Source organism: Callithrix jacchus, chromosome 4 (assembly GCF_049354715.1).
Source record: "Callithrix jacchus isolate 240 chromosome 4, calJac240_pri, whole genome shotgun sequence".
Lineage (NCBI taxonomy): Eukaryota > Metazoa > Chordata > Mammalia > Primates > Cebidae > Callithrix > Callithrix jacchus.
The window spans coordinates 38,171,883-38,191,705 of record NC_133505.1 but is presented as its reverse complement, the minus strand read 5'-3'; the positions used below and the strand labels follow the sequence as shown (position 1 = coordinate 38,191,705).

The window sequence follows — 19,823 nt, the reverse complement described above, 5'->3', positions numbered from 1 at the left end:
AGCATACACGTTTCAATAGCCAAATCGATCAAGCAGAAGAAAGGATATCAGAGATTGAAGATCAACTCAATTAAATAAATTGAGAAGACAAGATTAAAGAAAAAAGTAAAAAGAAATGAACAAAGCCTCCAAGAAATATGGGATTACATGAAAAGACCAAATCTATGTTTGATCAGTGTACCTGAAAATGATGGAGGGAATGAATCCAAGTTGGAAAACTCTCTTCAGGATATTAACCAGGAGAATTTCTTCAACCTAGCAAGGCAGGCCAACATTCAAATTCGGAAAATACAGAGAACACCACAAAGGTACTCCTTGAGAACAGCAACCCCAAGACACATAATCGTCAGATTCACCGGGGTCGAAATGAAGGAACAAAATGCTAAGGGCAGCCAGAAAGAAAGGTTTGGTTACCCACAAAAGGAAGCCCATTAGACTCACAGTGGATATCTCAGGAGAAACCCTACAGGCCAAAAGAGAATGGGGGACAATGCTTTCAACATTCTTAAAGAAAAGAATTTTCAACCCAGAATTTTATATCCAGCCAAACTAAGCTTAATAAGCATAGAGAAATAAAATCCTTTGCGAACAAGCAACTGCTGAGAGATTTTGTCACCACTAGGCCTGCCTTACAAGAGCTCCTGAAGAGAGCCCTAAACATGGAAAGAAACAACCAGTACCAGATACTTGCAAAAACATGCCAGATTGGAAAGACCATAGATGCAATGAATAAATTGTATCAACTAACAGGCAAAATAACCAGCTAGCATCATAATGGTATGATCACACTCACACATAAAAATATTAACCTTAAATGGAAATGCCCCAGTTAAAAGACACAGACTGGCAAATTGGATAAAGAGTCAACACCCATCGGTGTACTGTATTCAGGAGACCCATCTCATGTGCAAAGATACACATAGGCTCAAAGTAAAGGGATGGAGGAATACTTACCAAACAAATGGAAGCAAGCAAACAAAAAAAGCATGGTTTGAAATCCTAGTCTCTGATAAAACAAACTTTAAACCAACAAAGATCAAAAGAGACAAAGAAAGGCATTATATAATGGTAAAGGAATCATTGCAACAAGAAGACCTAACTATCCTAAATATATGCACCCGATATAGGAACGCATACAAAGATACCTACAAAGAGACTTAGACCCCCACATATTAATAGTGGGATACTTTAACATCACACTGTCAATATTATACGGATCAACGACACAGAAAGCTAACAAGGATATCCAGGACTTGAACTCAGATCTTGACTAAGCAGACCTAATAGACATCTACAGAGCTCTCCACCCCAAATCAACAGAATATACATTCTTCTCAGCACCACATCACACTTGTTCTAAAATAGGCCACTTAATTGGAAGTAAATCCCTCCTCAGCAAATGCAAAATAACAGAAATCATAACAAATAGTCTCTCAGACCGCAGTGCAATCAAATTAGAATTTAGGATTAAGAAACTCACTCAAAACCACACGACTACATGGAAACTGAACAACTTGATCCTGAATGACTACTGGACAAATAATGAAGTGAAGGCAGAAATAAATATGTTCTTTGAAACCAGTGAAAACAAAGACAATATACCAGAACCTCAGGACATATTTAAAGCAGTGTCTAGAGGGAAATTTACAGCACTAAATGCCCACAAGAGAAAGGAGGAAAGATCTAAAATTGACACCCTAATGTCACAATTAAAAGAACTAGCCAGACTAATAAAAAAGAAAAGAGATAAGAATCAAATAGATGCAATAAAAATGATAAAGGGGATATCACCACCGATACTACAGAAATACAAACTACCATCAGAGAATACTATAAACACCTCTATGCAAATAAGCCAAAAAATCTAGAAGAAATGGATGAATTCCTGGATACTTACACCCTCCCAAGACTAAACCAGGAAGAAGTCAAATCCCTGAATAGACCAATAACAAAGTCTGAAATTGAGGCAGCAATTAATAGCCTACCAACCAAAAAAAGTCCAGAACCAGATGGATTCACAGCTGAATTCTGCCAGGGGTAAAACGGCAGCTGGTACCATTTCTTCTGAAACTATTTCAAACAATAGAAAAAGAGAGAATCCTCCCTAACTCATTTTATGAGACCAACATCATCCTGATACCAAAACCTGGCAGAGACACAACTAAAAGAGAAAATTTCAGGCCAATATCCCTGATGAACATCGATGCAAAAATCCTCAAAATACTGGCAAACCAAATCCAACAGCACATCAAAAAACTTATCCATCACAATCAAGTCAGCTTCATCCCTGGGATTCAAGGCTGGTTCAACATAGGCAAATCAATAAACATAATCCATCACATAAACAGAACCAAAGACAAAAACCACATAATTGATGCAGAGAAGGCCTTCGACAAAATTCAATAGCTCTTTAGGCTAAAAACTTTCAATAAGTATTGATAGAACATATCTCAAAATAATAAGAGCTATTTCTCACAAGCCCACAGCCAATACCATACTGAATGGGGGAAGACTGGAAGCATTCCCTTTGAAAACTGACACAAGACAAGGATGACCTCTCTCACCACTTCTTTCAACATGGTATTGGAAGTTCTGGCCAGGGCAATTAGGCAAGAAAAAGACTTAAAGTGTATTCAATTAGGAAAAGAGGAAGTCGAATTGTCTCTATTTGCAGACTACATGATTGTATATGTAGAAGACCACATCATCTTAGCCCAAAATCTCCTTAAGCTGATAAGCAACTTCCAGCAAAGTCTCAGGATACAAAATCAATGTGCAAAAATCACAAGCATTCCTATACACCAATAACAGATAAAGAGAGAGCCAATGATGAGTGAATTCCCATTCACAATTGCTGCAAAGAGGATAAAATACCTAGAAACACAACTAACAGGGGATGTGTAGGACATCTTCAAGGAGAACAACAAGCCACCGCTCAATGAAATAAGAGAGGACACAAACAGATGGAAAAACACTCCATGCTCATGGTTAGGAAGAATCAATATTGTGAAAATGGCCATGCTGCTGCCCAAAGTAATTTATACTTTCAATGCTATCCCCATCAAACTACCATTGACTTTCTTCACAGAATTAGTACACAGACAAAACAAAACCAACCCCTAAATATTGTATAGAACCAAAAAAAGGGCATGCATAGCCAAGACAATCTTAAGTGGGATGGGGAGCGGGGGGAAAGCTGGAGGCATCAGGCATCAGGCTACCTGACTTAAAACTGCACTACAAGGCTATAGTAATCAAAACAACATGTTCCTGGTACCAAAACAGCGATATAGACCGATGGAACAGAACAGAGGCCTCAGAAGTAACACCACACATCTACAACCATCTGATCTTTGACAAACTTTACAAAAACAAGAAATGGGGAAAGGATTCCCCATTTAATAAATGATGTTGATAAAACTGGCTAGCCATGTGCAGAAGGCTGAAACTGGATTCCTACCTTACACCTTATACAGAAATTAACACCAAATGGATTAAAGATTTAAACATAAGACCTAACATCATAAAAACCCTAGAAGAAAACCTAGGGAATACCATTCAGGACATAGGCATGGGCAAGGACTTGATGACTAAAACAACAAAGCAATGACAACAAAACCCAAGATAGATGAATGGGGTCTGATTAAACTAAAGAGCTTCTGCACAGCAAAAGAAACTACCAATACAGTGAACTGACAACCAACAGAATAGGAAAAATTTTTGCACTCTATCCATTCTACAAATGGCTAATATCCAGAATCTACAAAGAACTTAAACAAATTTACAAGAAAAAAAAAACCATCAAAAAGTAAGTGAACAATATGAACAGACAATTCTCAAAAGAAGGCATTTTTGCAGTCATCAAACATATGAAAAAAGCTCATCATCACTGGTCATTAGAGAAATGCAAATCAAAACCACATTGAGATACCATTTCACACCAGTTAGAATTAGAATGGTGATCGTTACAAAATATGGAGACAACAGATGCTGGAGAGGATGTGGAGAAATAGGAACACTTTTACACTGTTGATGGGAGTGTAAATTAGTTCAACCATAGTGGAAGACAGTGTGGTGATTCCTCAAGGATCTAGAAATAGAAATTCCATTTGACCCAGTAATTCCATTACTTGGTATGTACCCAAAGGATTATAGATTATTCTATTATTAAAAAAACACACACAAGTATGTTTATTACAGCACTGTTCACAATAGCAGAGACTTGGAACCAACCCAAATGCTCATCAATGTTAGACTGGATAAAGAAAATGTGGCACATACACACCACAGAATGCATCCATAAAAAAGTATGAGTTCATGTCCCTTGCAGGGACATGAATTAAGCTGAAAACCATCATTCTCAGCCAACTGACACAAGAAAAAACCCAAACACTACATGTTCTTCTTCACAAGCAGATGTTGAATAATGAGAACACATGGACACAGGGAGCAGAAAATCACACACTGGGGCCTGTCAGGGGGTGGGGGGCTAGGGAAGGGATAGCAGGGGGTGGGGGAATAAGGGAGGGATAGCATTAGGAAAAATACCTAAGGTAGATGACAGGGTGATGGATGCAGCAAACCACCATGGCACATGTATACATATGTAACAAACCTGCACATTCTGCACATGTACCCCAGAACTTAAAGTATAATAATAAAAAAGAATAAATAAATGAAGTCATATTATACCCCTCTTCTGCTCAAAACTGTCCTCTAACTCTTCATCCCACTCTGAGCAAAGGTCAGATCCAACCCCAAGCCCCTCAAGCCCACCTGCTCTGGCCACACCTCTGACCTCATCTAGTTTCTCTCTTTCCAGCCCATCTGGCCTCCTTGCTCTTCTGGGAACACAGACAGCTCCCTGCCCTAGTGCATTTGCACCGGAGTTCCCCTGCCTGGAAAGAACTTCCCCAGACATCCTCATGTCCCTCAACTCTTTCCTCAAAGGCCACTTTTGCAACGAGGCACACACTGACCACTTTTGTACAACAGCCACCTTCCCTGTCCTCACTGCCCACATCCTGGATCACCTGCCTTATAGCACTTCTCGCCTTCTAGAACTTTCTTTCTTTTTTTTCCTTATTCTGCTTATGGTGTATCTATTGTCTGCCTCTTCCCACTAAAGCACATGCTCCACAAGGTAAGAAATTTTTCTGATTTTACTTCAGTGGTGTTCTGTTTCCCAGATGGAGAATCATTCTGTCCTATGCCTGGTTGACACCAAAGGTCAGTTGAATGAATGATCACTGTAGAGCACCTCCTATTCTAAGGACAGTATCTTCATTAACACAGACTCAGGCCAAGTGCTGTTTTGTGGCAGCTACAGCACAAGGTCCTCTCACACTGAATCGAGGCCACCTCTGCTTTTCTCAGCGGTGCTGCTTGTGTCCTCCCTCTGGCATCCCTCCTCTCACACCAACCCCCCTGCACGCGCGTGCACACACACACACACACATTGCAGCACACAATCAGGTTTCTCTCTTCAGAAAAGAACAGTCCTTGATGATGGGTCCAATTTCACAAATAAATGTAAGTCTAAATTAGACTCTGCTTTATAGATTCATAAGTTGGGGTTGGAGCCAACACCAAGATCACTAGAACCAGGGCAGAAAGAGAGGGCAGGAGAGCAGAGCAGACGAGGAGCCCTAGAAGGATGGCAGGAGTTGAATAGGTCTGAAAATGTGTCTCTTTATAGCACAGAGACTTCCGTGTGCAGGAGCCACCCTGGGAGATGTGTGAGCCTCTGTGGTCACAGCTCCTGTGGGACAAGTTTCCACTGAAGGGACAAGGACAGTGGAGAAGTGATGCTGACCCAGCTGAGGACTGACCACATAAAGCCCATGATGGACTCAGCAGCAGCTGGACACAGGCCCCGCCCACAATCGGCTCCTCACAGCCTTCTCCATCCCCACCTGCAACAGGCTCAGCACAGGGAACATGCAGATTCTGGAAGGTTCTCAGGTCTTTATTTTCTCTCTCAAATTTTAAGAATTGACTTAATTAACTCATCAACCTCTCATGGCAAATATTTGAGAAAACAAATTCATACTCAGATTTTCATTTTCAGTAAGAAAGAGGTTGCATCTCAGTGCTGCAGGAAGTTGAGACACAGATGGAGACACCCAGCCCCACCTCTCTGGAACAGGAGAGATGACTGGGGAGGGAACACAGGTCAGCGTGGGGACAGGGGTCATGGTGGACACGGGGTGGGCTGTCTTTCCACCTCCTCACATTGTGCTAACAGGGACGCAGACACATTCAGATGCCTTTGCAGAAAGAGGTGCCAGAGGCTCTTGAAGTCACAAAAGGGAGGGAGGAAGAAATCCTGCGTCTCAGTCCCATACATGGCAGCCGTCTCAGGCTACAGAAAACAACAGGTGTGGTCAAATTCAGGTCAGTCATGGTAAGTGATGACACTCTGAACAGTCCACCACACATTTGAAATGTCCCAATCAAAGACTCCCAAGTACCTAGTCTTTTCCCCTTGGCCACACCCCCCAGAATCTTACCTTAACAAGTTGTGAGAGACACATCAGAGCCCTGGGCACTGTCCCTGCCTGAGGTAAAACAAAACAGGACCTGGTCAGAGCCTGCAGGAGATGTGGGCCAGGAGGGATTATGGGGTGGGTGAGCTCCTCCACATTCCCACCCCCCACTTACATGCAGCCTGAGAGTAGCTCCCTCCTTTTATGCTAGTGGGAAGAAAATGTCCTGTGAGGGGACAGGGAGGAGGCAGGCTTTTAGAGAAGCCTCCTAAACTTGGAGGTGTCGGGGTCCGGCACGTCTGCCGGGGGACTACCGACCTGCGGTAGTCCCTGAGACCTCCAACGTAGATGTCTCATTCAACCTGAGAGAGAGAGTGCACGGAAGAGAAAATATAGAAAAGCAGAGTCTGGAGGGCTGTGTGAAAATTATGGTCAAAACGCAGCAAATTTATTTTTGTGGGTTACAGCTTTTATACCTTTTTTCTTGTTTACATTTACTTTATCTCAGTAGAAAGGGGTAAACAGAAAGGAAATAGAAACTCCATAAAAAATAGTTATCAGCGGCTTGTGATACCGCTCAGAAAGCAGTTTAAGGGGGCTTGTGGTAGTAGTTTACATTTCAAAGATTTTACATTTCTAAGATACAATGGCACCCTTAAGGTGGCTGGTTAAACTTGTTTTTCACCAGGAGCTAAAACAAAGGCTTAGCTCCAGGGAAAATATGGGCAGAGGTCTCTGCTCCTCTTAGGCATCTCAATTGCAGTAAGTTTATTGCTTACACAGAGACTGATGGGGACATGGAAGCAGACAGCACAATGTCCTCATAAACTGCAGACCTTTGCTTTGCATTCTGTTGTTGCTTCAGTGACTCAGCTCGAGGCCCTTTGTCTCACTCGACAGCCCTCGAGGTGGGGAAATGCAGACAGGTCCAGCAGCCAAACTGGGGTGAGTCAACTAGCTGTCTTGAGCCCTTGGCGCGAACACTACATGGAGGCTCCAAGAAACTTTCCTCCAAGAAAAGTTTCTAGCCACAGTGACTGCAGACCCAGAGCAGAATCAGGAAACATGAGGACAGCAGGTGTGGGTCCTGGACCAACCACCCTCCTAAGGTCTGTCCTCAGCAGGGACCTTCCCCTGACTCATGAATGCTGGAATCAAGACCCCAACACCACAATCATCAAGGTGATACATCTGTCCTTCATTGTCACATGTGCTTCACAAAATACTAAGTACTAGCACAGAGGCCCCAGGCTGGGTTGGCCCATGTGTGGATGGTGCTTCCCAGTAATGAGGCAGGGGGCACTTCTACCTGGGGCTTGAAAGCTCCAGTGGGACAAAACCCAGATCCCATCCTTTCCCTACATGAGCTCTTCCTCCTCCACATCACAGCAGTGACCATAGCTCTGAGGACTACAGCTCCAAGGAAATCCAGGCCAGCAACGATGCCCACGATGGGGATGGTGGGCTGGGAAGATGGCTCTGGGAAAGGAGGGGAAAGTGAGGGGCCCTGACCCTAGGCCTCAGCCCTGACCCTGCTGAAGGGCTCCAGATGGGCTCCTGCTTTCCCTGAGAAGAGACATGACACCACCATCCCCCTCCTTACTCTGTCCCTCTTCTTACCCCACCTCAGGGTGAGGGGCTCCAACAGCCCCTCATGTTGCATATGGTACGTGTATCTCTGCTCTTCTCCAGAAGGCACCACCACAACCACCCACTTCTAGAAGGTTCTGGCCCCTGCTGGCCTGGTCTCCACAAGCTCTATGTTCTGAGTTTGGTCCTCCCCATCCCGCTGCCAGGTCAATGTGATCTCTGCAGGGTAGAAGCCCAGGGCCCAGCACCTCAGGGTGGCCTTGTGGATCACATGTGTTTCTGGGGGTCTGACGGGAAGAGTCAGAAAATTCAGGCACTTTGCATCTCTCATGGGCCACCCCAGCAGCTCCCATGTGACCGTCCTGAGAATGGGCAGGACACGTGGAGTGGAGAAGGGAGCACAGAACCCAGACACCAGCCTGGACACAGGCACCTGGGATAATCTCCTATTCCTTGGAAAGTTCTAGTCTCTGAGGGTGGAACAGCGACTTCTGGTCCTGACCTGAGTGGAGGCCAAGGGACTCAGAAAAGCTGGAATCAGACCTTCAAACACATTGAATGTGAGGCAGAGAACAAGGCCTGAGAGTAAAATCTCGGCGCCCAAGGCTGCTGCAAATGTCAAAGGGGACCTCTAATCTGTATTCCAGGTACTGTCTTCGCCTCCATTTCCTCAGAGGCATCATCCCTTAATTATCCTAGAGAGTAGAGGGGCCCTCGAGGAAACTCAGGAAAACTCATGTCATTCTCCATTCAAGGGAGGGCAATTATTCTAGCGCTGATCCCATTTTCCTTCGATCCTCGCCATCCTGGGAGATCTACAGGAGATGGGGAAGGCTCCCCACTGCCCCTGGTACGTGCGCGCTGCAGGGTCTCCTTCCCGTTCGCCAGGTATCTGCGGAGCCACTTCAGGTATTTGCCCTCCAGGTAGGCCCTGAGCCCCCTCCGCCCCATGGGCGGCCTCCAACTTGCGCTGGATAATCTGAACAGCCACGTCAGCAGCTGTCCAAGAGAGCAGGTTCTCCTTCAGGCGATGTAATCCTTGCCATCATAGGCAAGTTGTTAATACCCGCGGAGGAGGCGCCCATCAGGCCCCGGGTCGCAGTCACAGCTCATCCGGAAGGTGTGAGACCCTGGCCCCGCCCCCGCGGTCAGCACAGCCCACCGAGCCCCGCCCCCGCCCAGACCAACCCTCAGGGATTTGGGCCTAAATTGAAAAGGAAACCGGGTAAAGGCGTCTGGGGCTTTCCCGGGTCGAGCATCTGCGTGGGTCCCGCAGCCTCGGGTGGATCTCAAACTCGGGGCGACGTGGGCCGTGCGTGGGGGATGAGGAGGGCCGTGATCTGATCTGCTCCCAGGGCCGGGGTCACTACCGGCCTCGCTCTGGTTGTGGTAGCAGAGCAGGGTCCGCAGGTTCCCTCGGTGAGTCTGTGCGCTGGCCTTGAGAGTCAGTGTCTCCGGGTCCCAAGAACCGGCCTTTCCTGCTCCATCCACGGCGCCCGCGGCTCCCCTCTCGGACTCGCCGCGTCGCTGTGGAACCGCACGAACTGCGTGTGGTCCACGTAGCCCACCGAGATGAAGCAGGGCTCTTCGCTGCCGGCCGGGACTCGGCGGTGTAGAAATACCTCACGGATTGGGAGCCTGGAGGTGAGGAGGGGCTGAGACCCGCCGGACCCTCCTCCCGCTCGGCTCCTGGGGTCCTGCGCCCCCGCCAGGCGGGCCCCTTGCTCCTTCCCCAGTGACAGTTTCCCTCGGGACCCTGCACTCACCCGCCCAGGTCTGGATCAGGGCCAGGGCCCCAGAGAGCAGAAGGAGGAGGGTTCAGGGCGATGGAGGAGACCCCTTCCTCAGTGTCAGGAGAATCTGAGTCCCAGTGGGTGCGTGAGAACGTTAGAACCGGGACCGCGGCGACGCTGATTGGCTTCTCTAGAAAACCAATACCCAATGGGAGTGGTAACTGGGGATACTCGTGAGTATGCAGGAAGGACCCCACACAGCTTGGGAGAAGAAGTGAAATTCAGGGGAGTGGGGAATCGCCAACGAGGCACCTCCCCAATGCAGACACGACCCCTTGGTGTCCCCGAGACCCTGAGATCAAAGCCGGGGACCAGGGACTTTTCCTGATCCCTCTTCTCCTACACCAAGCCTCTTTCTCACACTGTCCGCCTGAGTCCTGGCCAAGGGTCTGTCTGTGGAAACCGGGGAGAGATTCCCAGGCTGTGGCCAGCCCCTTCCCCTTCACTTCTCGTCCTGGAATATCCGTCCCTGAACTGGGACTCCCTGCCTCCCACTCCTTATCTCTCCCCTTGGACTCTTGTACGAGCAAACTCCCCACGGGGAACTTGATGCCAGTGAGTGAGCTGGTCCTGGGAGTGGCGGTGTAGAGACAGAAGTTTTCTCTTTAAACCTGGTGAAGCTTTGTCTGGAGTCACCAGATAGAGATTCTCCTAGAGACCAGCTGTGGACCTTAATCCTTTGATAAAAGCTTTCCCCATTTTCTCCTTTGCTGTTAAAAGGGAAAATAACTACTTCTATTCTGGATAACTTTTAACTAATCATCTTAAAACTCCAGTATGGAATATTTATCCATGAAGGAAAAATTGTGTTAAGTGCTTTTTATAAACTGATTCTTATATATACGAGGTGGTTCAAAGCTGGCATTAAAATGCTATCTTTGTCCTTACAATTGTTTTATTGTTTAGATTATTATTTAGATTCTGGTGGAACTTTTTTGAGCCATTAATAAAAAATAGCAGAAATAACTGAAAATAGTTGCTTTAGGCTCATTCTACTGGTCATTTCAGTAAAGAATAATTGATCCAGAAATACCCCTGTGGGTATTTAAAGTATATAAAGTTTTATTATGATGAAAGAACAGTTTTCATTGGGAAGAGATTTTAAATTTGCATTTTCTTGTCTTTTCTTTTTCTGTAGGAAGGAACTTGAAACCTTCAAATATAATGTTGTGTTAATTCTTCACTTTAAAGTAGTTGAGAGTTCATTGTTGTCAGATGTTCTCTCTTGATGATGATGAAAGAACTCATTTTAAAAATCAATTTACATAAAAATGTAAAACTTTGCTTAGTATTGTTTTTGTAGGTTTTGTTTAATTTGTTTTGTGGTTTTGATGTTCCCTCTAGCACTTGTACCCAGTGAGAGTTTCGGCTAATTATCTTTATAAGTGTTAGGAAGGTGCAGTGCTAACTTTGAGGTTGTTGAGAATCACAGTTTAAGAAGATTCTAGTTCCTCTTTTGCAGTCTGGGCCTCGTGGAAAGGGAGTGGTAACAAAGATCAAAGGGTGCCTCTGTAATTGACATTACAGTCACTCTTGAGAGGTTTTCAGTGCTGGGTCTGGCTCTGCTGCTGTGTTATGATTTTGGATGAGCCTCTTACCTTTTCCAGCACAGTTTCTCTCTCCATTCGTAAAATTAGAGGCTCAGATTAATTATATTCTGAGATTCCAAAAGCACCCAGCATTACTTTTTACTTTCAGGGAATGTTTGAAGGAGGGATGCTAGAGAATAATTCTTGGTCATTTTGACTCTTACTGGTCATGGAGAAACACTAGTGAAAAACACATACTTTCCAGTAGCTCAAGGTCCTTCCAGTTTGCTATTTTTCAATTATTCACGAGCAATTAAGTAAGTAGAAATCCTGTTCTACAGAGACTCATTTCAATAACTGAAAAAAACTCTTTGAATCACTTAATAAATCACTTCTGATTTAGTTGTTTTATGTTTATTATACTTCACATATAAACCAGCATTATCCTTTAGATTTACTGAATGATTAAAGATTTTCAAGAGTATCATTTGTGGTTGAATTATTTATGTGTCTGATCTGTTGGTATTTAGAAAAAATGACAACTTCTCAAGATAAAAGATATAAAGGCTAATTTCTTCTGTAGCTATTATTGAACAGCCTTGTTTTGGCTGGATTTCTGTTTGATCTACTACAGCTATAGTAAATGATTAAGCTCATGGCTCATTTAACATTCATGGTAATGTTAAATGACCATGTGATATAATGTGTTGCCATGGCTGTCATTGTTCTTATTCAATTTGTAAACCACTACTTGTGTACATTTTTTTAAATCAGTGGTTTAAAATAAGATTTGAAATCCTTATAAAATTCTTTTTCCCTCTCATTCTTTTGGTTGACTAGTTTAATATCCTATATAACAGGAAGGGATGGAAAAACACAGTCACGTTAATATTACAAGACAGGCAGGGACACAGATTATGTAAAATGTCAGTTTTACTTGCATCTCAGTGCTGAGGCATACTTTTTTAGTATGACAATATTCAGGAAAAAGAAGAGAATAGCAGTTTATAAAAGGTTAGGTAGTGTTGTACATTACCCAATAGAATCATTCAATTTAGGCTGAAATATCTTGTGTATACACACATTCCCAATTATGTGCAAATACAGCAATTAGATCCACCCACAGACCAATTAAAGATCTCAAATGTGAACAAACCCTGAATTGAATGTTGCATTATGTCTAGATTTTTAGTATCAATGTTCATTCAAAATGGTTTCTTCGTTTTGTTAATTAATTTATTTGTTATTTTTTTGAGACAGAGTCTCACTCTGTCACCTAACCTGGAGTTCTGTGACCTGATCTTGGCTCACTGCAACCTCTGCCTCTCGGGTTCAAGAGAGTCTCCTGCCTCAGCCTCCTGAGTAGCTGGGATTACAGGTGCACAGTACCACACCTGGCTTATTTTTGTATTTTTAGTAGAGACAGTGACTCAGGTTGGGTGAGGTTACTGCCTTCTGTCTTCAAGGAGCTAAAGGACTGTGGAAAGCTTATAGGTTAGAACGGCAAATATATAATTTGAATACAATATAGAAATAATAGAAATAAGCACACTAAGGTGGGAATAACCAACCAGAGAGAGGACGTCACTTGATCTGAATGACAAGTACTCACTGGGCTGGAAAAGATAATAAAGACATTCCAGGAAGAGGAAAGAACAATTGTAAAGATGCAGATATGTTTATTTCAAGAATACAAGTTAAAATTTAATTTATTTATTAAAGGAGCCACAAATAATTTGCCGTGGCTGAAGCATATGGTGTGTGGGGTGAAGTGATGAGGGTTGAAGTTGGACAGAGAGGCAAGAAACAACTGGTACCCAGCCTTGAATGCCATGCACAGGAACTTGGACATTTCCCTTTTGGCCAGTGGTCTTCAGAGAGGAATGTGGGTATGAAAAACAGGAGCAGAGAGGAAACTGGAATTTTTATTTGCTTTTCATGTCATCCTTTTAAATGTCAATTTTGTGTATGTTGTGTAATAAATTAGAACATGAATTCATGTGTATGCTCTGTGAATATACACATTTGGGGGTACATTTGCTTGTGGCAGGGGTGTATGATCAAAAAGAGCTCAGAGTATACTGTTGTAGCTGATAGAGTCTGGATAGGGAGTGGGATAACCTTGAGGGTTTCAATCTAGGTAGAAGGATCAGATTTGCATTTTAAAGCAAGTTTTCTGGAATCAAATAGGAGATACGTTAGAGAAGAGCAGGTCTAGACTAAGGTCAGTTGGGAAACGATAGATTTGAATTCAGGCAGTGCTATAATAGAAAGAGATTCAAGAAACTGAGTAGGGCCAGGGACTCTGGCTCATGCCTGTAATTTCAGCATTTTGGGTGGCCAAGGCAGCTAATCACAAGGCCAGGAGATCGAGACTATCCTGGCTAACACGTTGAAACCTGGCTCTACTAAAAATGCAAATAAATAAATAAATAAATAAGCTGCACGTGGTGGCACGCATCTGTAGTCCCAGCTACTCAGGAGGCTGAGGCAGGAGATTCACTTGAACACCAGAGGTGGAGGTTGCAGTGAGCCAAGATCGTGCCACTGAAATCCAGCCTTCCAGCCTGGGTGACAGAGACTCCATCTTCCACTCCAAAAAAAGAAAAAAAGAAACTGAGTAGAATAAAAAATCAGTAAACTATTTCTTTTTATTGCTGCATTAATATTTCGTTATATGAATACACTCCATTTTGTTTAGCCACTCACCAGCTGATGGACATTTGGATTGTTTCTGGGTTTTGCCTATTGTGAATAATGCTGCCTTAGACTTTCTTATGGAAGTCTTTGTGTTGACATATGTTTTTATTTATCTTGAGTATATAGCTAAGACTAGAATTTCTGGATCACATGACAAGTTTGTGTTTAACTTTCTGAGAAACTGCTAAACTGTTTTACAAAAATGGCTGTACCACTTTCCGTTCCTGGGGTCAGCAGTGTGTGAGGGCTGCAGTTTCTTTTTATCCTTGACAACACTAGTTAGCTCTTATGTTTAGGTCTGTGATCTATTTTCAGTTAAGCCTTGTGTTTGTGCAAGTTCAAAGTCCACCTTCATTATTTTTTGACATATTGATATCCAGTTGTCTCAGGACCATTTTTTTTGGCAGACCTTGGAGCTCTAGGCTTCACTGTGCCCAAGTCTCCCTCACAAGCCTCAGAACTATTTTTTGATTCCCCATTGAATTGCTTTGGCACCTTTGTAGGAAACCAGTGATCATAATGTAAGAGTTTTTTTCTGAACGCTCAACTTTGTTTTTTATTGCCAATGCCACACTGAGTTGACTGCTGTAGCTTCGTAGTAAAATTGAAATTGGGAGGTCTGAGTCCTCCAACCTAGTTCTTTTTAAAATTGGTTTGGCTATTTAAGGTCCTTTGTCTTTTCACATAAATTTTAGGATCATTTTGGCAATTTTAACAGAGAAAATAACCTACTGAGACTTTAATAGGGATGGTTGTGTTGCATGTATACATCAATTTGGGAAAAATTGTCATCTTAATGATATTGAGTCTTTCAATCCATGAACATAGAATGTATCCCTTTTTAAGTCATCTTCAGTTTTTCTAAGCAGTTTTGTTGTTTTCAATATATGAGTCTTCTTTTGTTGAATTTACTCCTTAATATTTCATTCTTACTGAGTGAATTTCATCTTGAGCATGTTAAATTTTCAGTAGCTATAAGACATTATAGGTGGAAGTGTCCAATGGGCTATTGAACCTCAGGAGAAAGAGCTGTGCTAGATTTGAGACTAGCCAGCATGTAGGTGGGAATGGAAGCCTGGGGTTGGATGAAGTTGCCCACGGAGAACAGGGCAGAATGAAAAAAGATGACAATGCATAAAAATCTAGGAAGCATGATTCACCAGACAGGTACAAGAAGAGGTTGCTGCCCATAGTGGAGACCTAGAGGCAAAGGGGAAAATGCAGCAAGGAGAACATTTCAAGGACATGTCAAGAAGCGATGTCATATTGTTGTGGAGAAGACAAACTGAAATATTGCCTGAGAGCGAACTGATGATCTTAATAAGGACACTTTCGGCAGCATGGGTTTGTGTATGTGAGGGCTGGGGGTGGAAACCAGATGGCAGGGGATTGGAATGAGTGGACTGTACTGCCTTGTTCACCATTGTGACCCAGGTGCTTGGCACTTTGATGCTTATTACATATGTAAATGAATGAGGAAGTAGAAACAATGCTTTCGAAAGCTAAGGCTAAAAGATTGAAAGAAGGGTAGTTAGAGGAGACAGGTTGAAGGGAGGATTTTTTTTTAATTTTGGGAGGAAATTGAGTATATGTATGTGAAAAAGGAGCAAAAGCTGTAGAGAGGGAGAGGTTGAAGATACACTGAGAGTGGCTGATGGATGGAGCTGTGATTCAGAGGGGACCAGTAGGAGTGGGATTTAGACCATACGGTTTTGAAAAAGGAAAAGATTGTGGAGAAGTATTTGTAACTACAGAATTGATGATTTAAGATACTTATTAAATATATATAGCATATTCCAAGCCACTGATTAGTGTTGGTGAATTTGAAAGACCCTTTAGGCTAATGCTACATTAAAAATGAGGTGGGGGAACATTTTAGATGCCTTGTGTGTTATGAAATGAACTATATTTTTAATTTTTATGTTACTACTTTGAAACAGCAAGATTTCATCTTTCTCTTGGTGTGTTACTAAAGCATCTCTGTACCTAGATGACAAATTCAGATGGATTTAGCGTATTTTCAGCCTTTCCTCCCCTCCATTTTGAGCTGCATTTGGTATGGTCCCAGACCAGTGCATACATCTTTGTACACTAGAGCCCCTGAGAGCTTGCATTTTGCTTTTATAGAGGCAGTAGATTCCAATGTTTGTCTGCTTAAGCCATCAGCAAAAAACTAACAGGCTTACTACAATTTCTTTGGAAGAAGTTGCTTCTGGCTTCAGCCTCACTTCCTTTGTTCTGCATCCCAGAAGATGCATGTGAGGGTAGCTGCCTGGTAACTGGAGGCTTCACTTGACCAGCACTGAGCTTCTGTTCACTCATTCAGGTCTCACATCCATGTCATCTCCAGGACTCACCAAATATAGTCAGAGGAATCCCTGTAGGTGGAACTTTATTTTATGTTTTTCCTTTGCTGCTTTCCTTTGAAATGTTTACTTCCATGCTTGGATACATGGCTGTATTTGCATGGTATGCAGATGACATACTGTTTAAAAGCAGAAATTAAATTTCAACTTGGCTTTAACCAACAAGGAGTACCTTTTTATGAGAGCATTATTAGTTTCTTTCTATTACCACCAAGTAATAATTACTAAATTAATACCTAAAATAAGTTTAAAATGTTGCATGGAAATGTAGGACTTTTTTTTTTTATAATGTATGTCTTCTCATGCATCAGGTGAAATTCATCAAACTGACATTTTTTATGAAGCAATATTTATATTAAAAGATAAATATAAAATATCAGGAAAGTAATGCTAGTTATTTGAATAATGAGTCCAGTGCTGCTCCATACAACTAATTCAGCATCTCTTGCTGCTAGCATGTTCATTTTTCAAGAGGCAGTTAATAGGGTTAAATATGTGAGCCATATCCAAAGATGGTATAAAGTTACAATTCATTCTCTGCTACTATATAGGTTCATCTAAAATGGCTGATTTTCAATATGGATTTTGAAAAATGTCATAATGCTTCATACAGGTTGAACATTTATGATTTTCATAATTTTATAGAACTTTAGTGTATTCCTCATTAGCCAGAGGCTGTGGTTTTAACGACATCTCTGCATGGTATTTATGTACATATTACTACATACACAGGGATATTGAAGTTGTGGAACTTACTGCAAAAATGCCTGAAAATTTAACCGTGCATTTTTTGGATGAGTAATTTATTGTCCTCTCCTTTGGGGGTAACTAAGGAATAATTTTTAATAGTTACTGCATTTTTTAAAACTCCCTGTTATTCCTTTAAGTTGGCATACATTATGGCTTATTATATACATCATGCCTTGTCTGGTAGAAGCCACTTCTCTTTAAATGGGGAAAAAAATGAAGTGCATGTTGTCTCTAATCTATCAATGTTACTCTATTTTTAATATTAGAAATTTGAATAAGGTATATCAAACTTAAAAGTTCCTTCTTTGTGTCCCTATTTCATGTCTGTATGTGTAGAACATAGCAAAACCCTTCAAGCTTAGACATATTAACAGAAGTAAAATGATAGCTCAGGAATTCATAAAATTGGAGCATTAATGGAATCAGATTCTAACTAGAGGTTTTACCACATTCTTGTTCATTAAGTGTTCAGGACCAGACTTATCAGTGAGAACTTTGGCATTTAGTTTTAAAGGATTTACTTCTAGGGAATGTATAATAAATGAGACATTTTCTCTTCTCTCAGTCATTATCTTAAATAGTGGTTCTAAGAGTAAAGATCTGCCTACAGGTATAATCTGATATTCAGTGTTGCTGTTTTAAATTATTCATCTAAGGAATTACTCATTGAAAATCTTGATTTCTTGGTAAATACTGGCAAGATTTTTGAGGTATCTCCTCATCTTTTTCTCATACGTCAATATATGTAAGTGTATATTCATTTTTTCAAAAGCCAGTTTATATTTACGTAACAGTGTTTAAATAAAGTTAGTATCTATGTCCTGTAATACCAAAATACTTATATCCTGTCTGTTAATTGTAGCTCTAAGTTTATTTTTAAGATGTAGTTGATTCTTTATTCTAATACCCTGTCTTAAGTTGTCATGCTGGGCATGACCTGAAATTCTCTAAGATGATGTTCTATATTGAAGGGGAACTGGCACTTTAACAGCATGCTTAGGTATTAAACTACATAAAAATAGAGCATCAAGTTTGGGGTTGTCATGCTTAATGTTACCTTTCTGGGATTTCTTGTAATGATTATAAACCACCATTGTATGATCAATAATTATAGCAATAGAGTATTTTAGAAGTGAATCAGGACAACATTTTGTTGTCTATCATATGTGTTTGGTATCATGTATAAATATAGCTCTTCTGTTGTATTACCTTTTTGCTGGAACATGGTATAACTTGACAGCAAAAATTATACCTTTCAGAAAACTAAACTTTAAAACCACAAAAAAGAAATCTTTGAAAATTTTAGCTGTCAGGCTTAAAAAGAGAATGTTTGTTGAATTGATATGGAGCTTCATGATTTTGTCTTAGCTTTTTAGAGGTTTGTGCTGGAAAATAACCTGTGGGATCTTGTAGCTCTGCTGATAAAATTGTTGAAGGCAACTGATGAATTTTGTACTTTCTCAGAAGATTGGTAGCTGCCTGATGGTTTTTTATAAACTTCTAGAGCAGGGGAGAAGTCAAATGGTCAACTGAGCTGAGAAATTCTCACTCCGACCCTTTTGATGATATAGGATGCTGCTTCTTTCTGGCTACTTCCTGTTGAATAGAAGCAGAGTGAGGGAGAAGGGTCAGTTGGCTGGTGCCTCGGTTGGGAGTCGGACATGGGGTGAATTAGCATCCGGTTTACCGCCACCCTGGAAATTTCTCTCATGCGGGCCTATAAAAACCTGAGGGAAAAAGGGGATAGCATTAATAGAAGACAAACTATGATGATGGGAGTGATAATAGGGGTTAGCCAGGTTAGCATGGGGGATTGCCACCAGTTAAGAGGCCAGATTGATGCATTCGGCTTCTTGTGGAGGTCCTCTTGGAGGCGATAGAGAGTGCTGACATTTTCTTCTATGAGGCCTGTTTCATTGATGTAATACAGCACTGCTCCTAAAGAAACAGACAGGTACCTCCTGAAGAAACAGACAGGGCCCTTTGGTTTTGGAGAGTTACCTGGGCCAGTGACGTGATTTGTCACTGGAGGGAGGCCAGGGAGGCGGCCGATGCTTCGATAGCCACGCGAAGCTTATCCTCTAGTTGAGTGGCTGAGGTGACACTGTAGCCTAGGGCGCCGTTACCCAGCTCGGCTGCCACCAGAGAGGATGCTAGAGAGAGACCAACGACCTGTGGGAGGAAGACTGCTCATCTGTCTTGGTGATTAGGGGAGGGTGGAAGGAGGGATAGAAGTTCGGCCTGTCCATATACCTCTAACTGCAGGACCAAGGTGACAGGCACGCAAGGGAAAGGGAAGGAGGCATTAATAATTTTAGATAAGGTTCCATTACACCAGAAATATCCTCTTGGTGGTGCGTAGAGGGAGGATTTTACCTTTACTGTGGTGTTATAGCTGGGACTGGAGCTGCTGGCTGTCTCATGGCAGAGAGAGAAATTGTGAGGGTGTACTTGGAACAAGGGGATATCTGTTAAGATGGTGCCGGGTCCCATAGGTGATTGTGACAGATTGAACCCGGACCTGAGGGGAACTGCAGCTAAGGGGGGGTTGCTGAGAGAGGCACATAAAAAGGAGTTGGTAATATTCATATCTTTAGTTAAATTTAA

General features: G+C 42.3%; 1 pseudogene across 1 annotated transcript; it reads right to left on the bottom strand.

Annotated features, from left to right (window-relative positions):
- Positions 1–6,917: 6,917 nt before the first annotated feature.
- Positions 6,918–9,887, bottom strand: LOC144582319 (patr class I histocompatibility antigen, B-1 alpha chain-like; annotated as a pseudogene). The gene is made up of 2 exons (XR_013534784.1): positions 9,845–9,887; positions 6,918–9,716 (listed from the first exon to the last, which is right to left on the bottom strand). The product of XR_013534784.1 is annotated as a patr class I histocompatibility antigen, B-1 alpha chain-like (transcript).
- Positions 9,888–19,823: the final 9,936 nt, after the last annotated feature.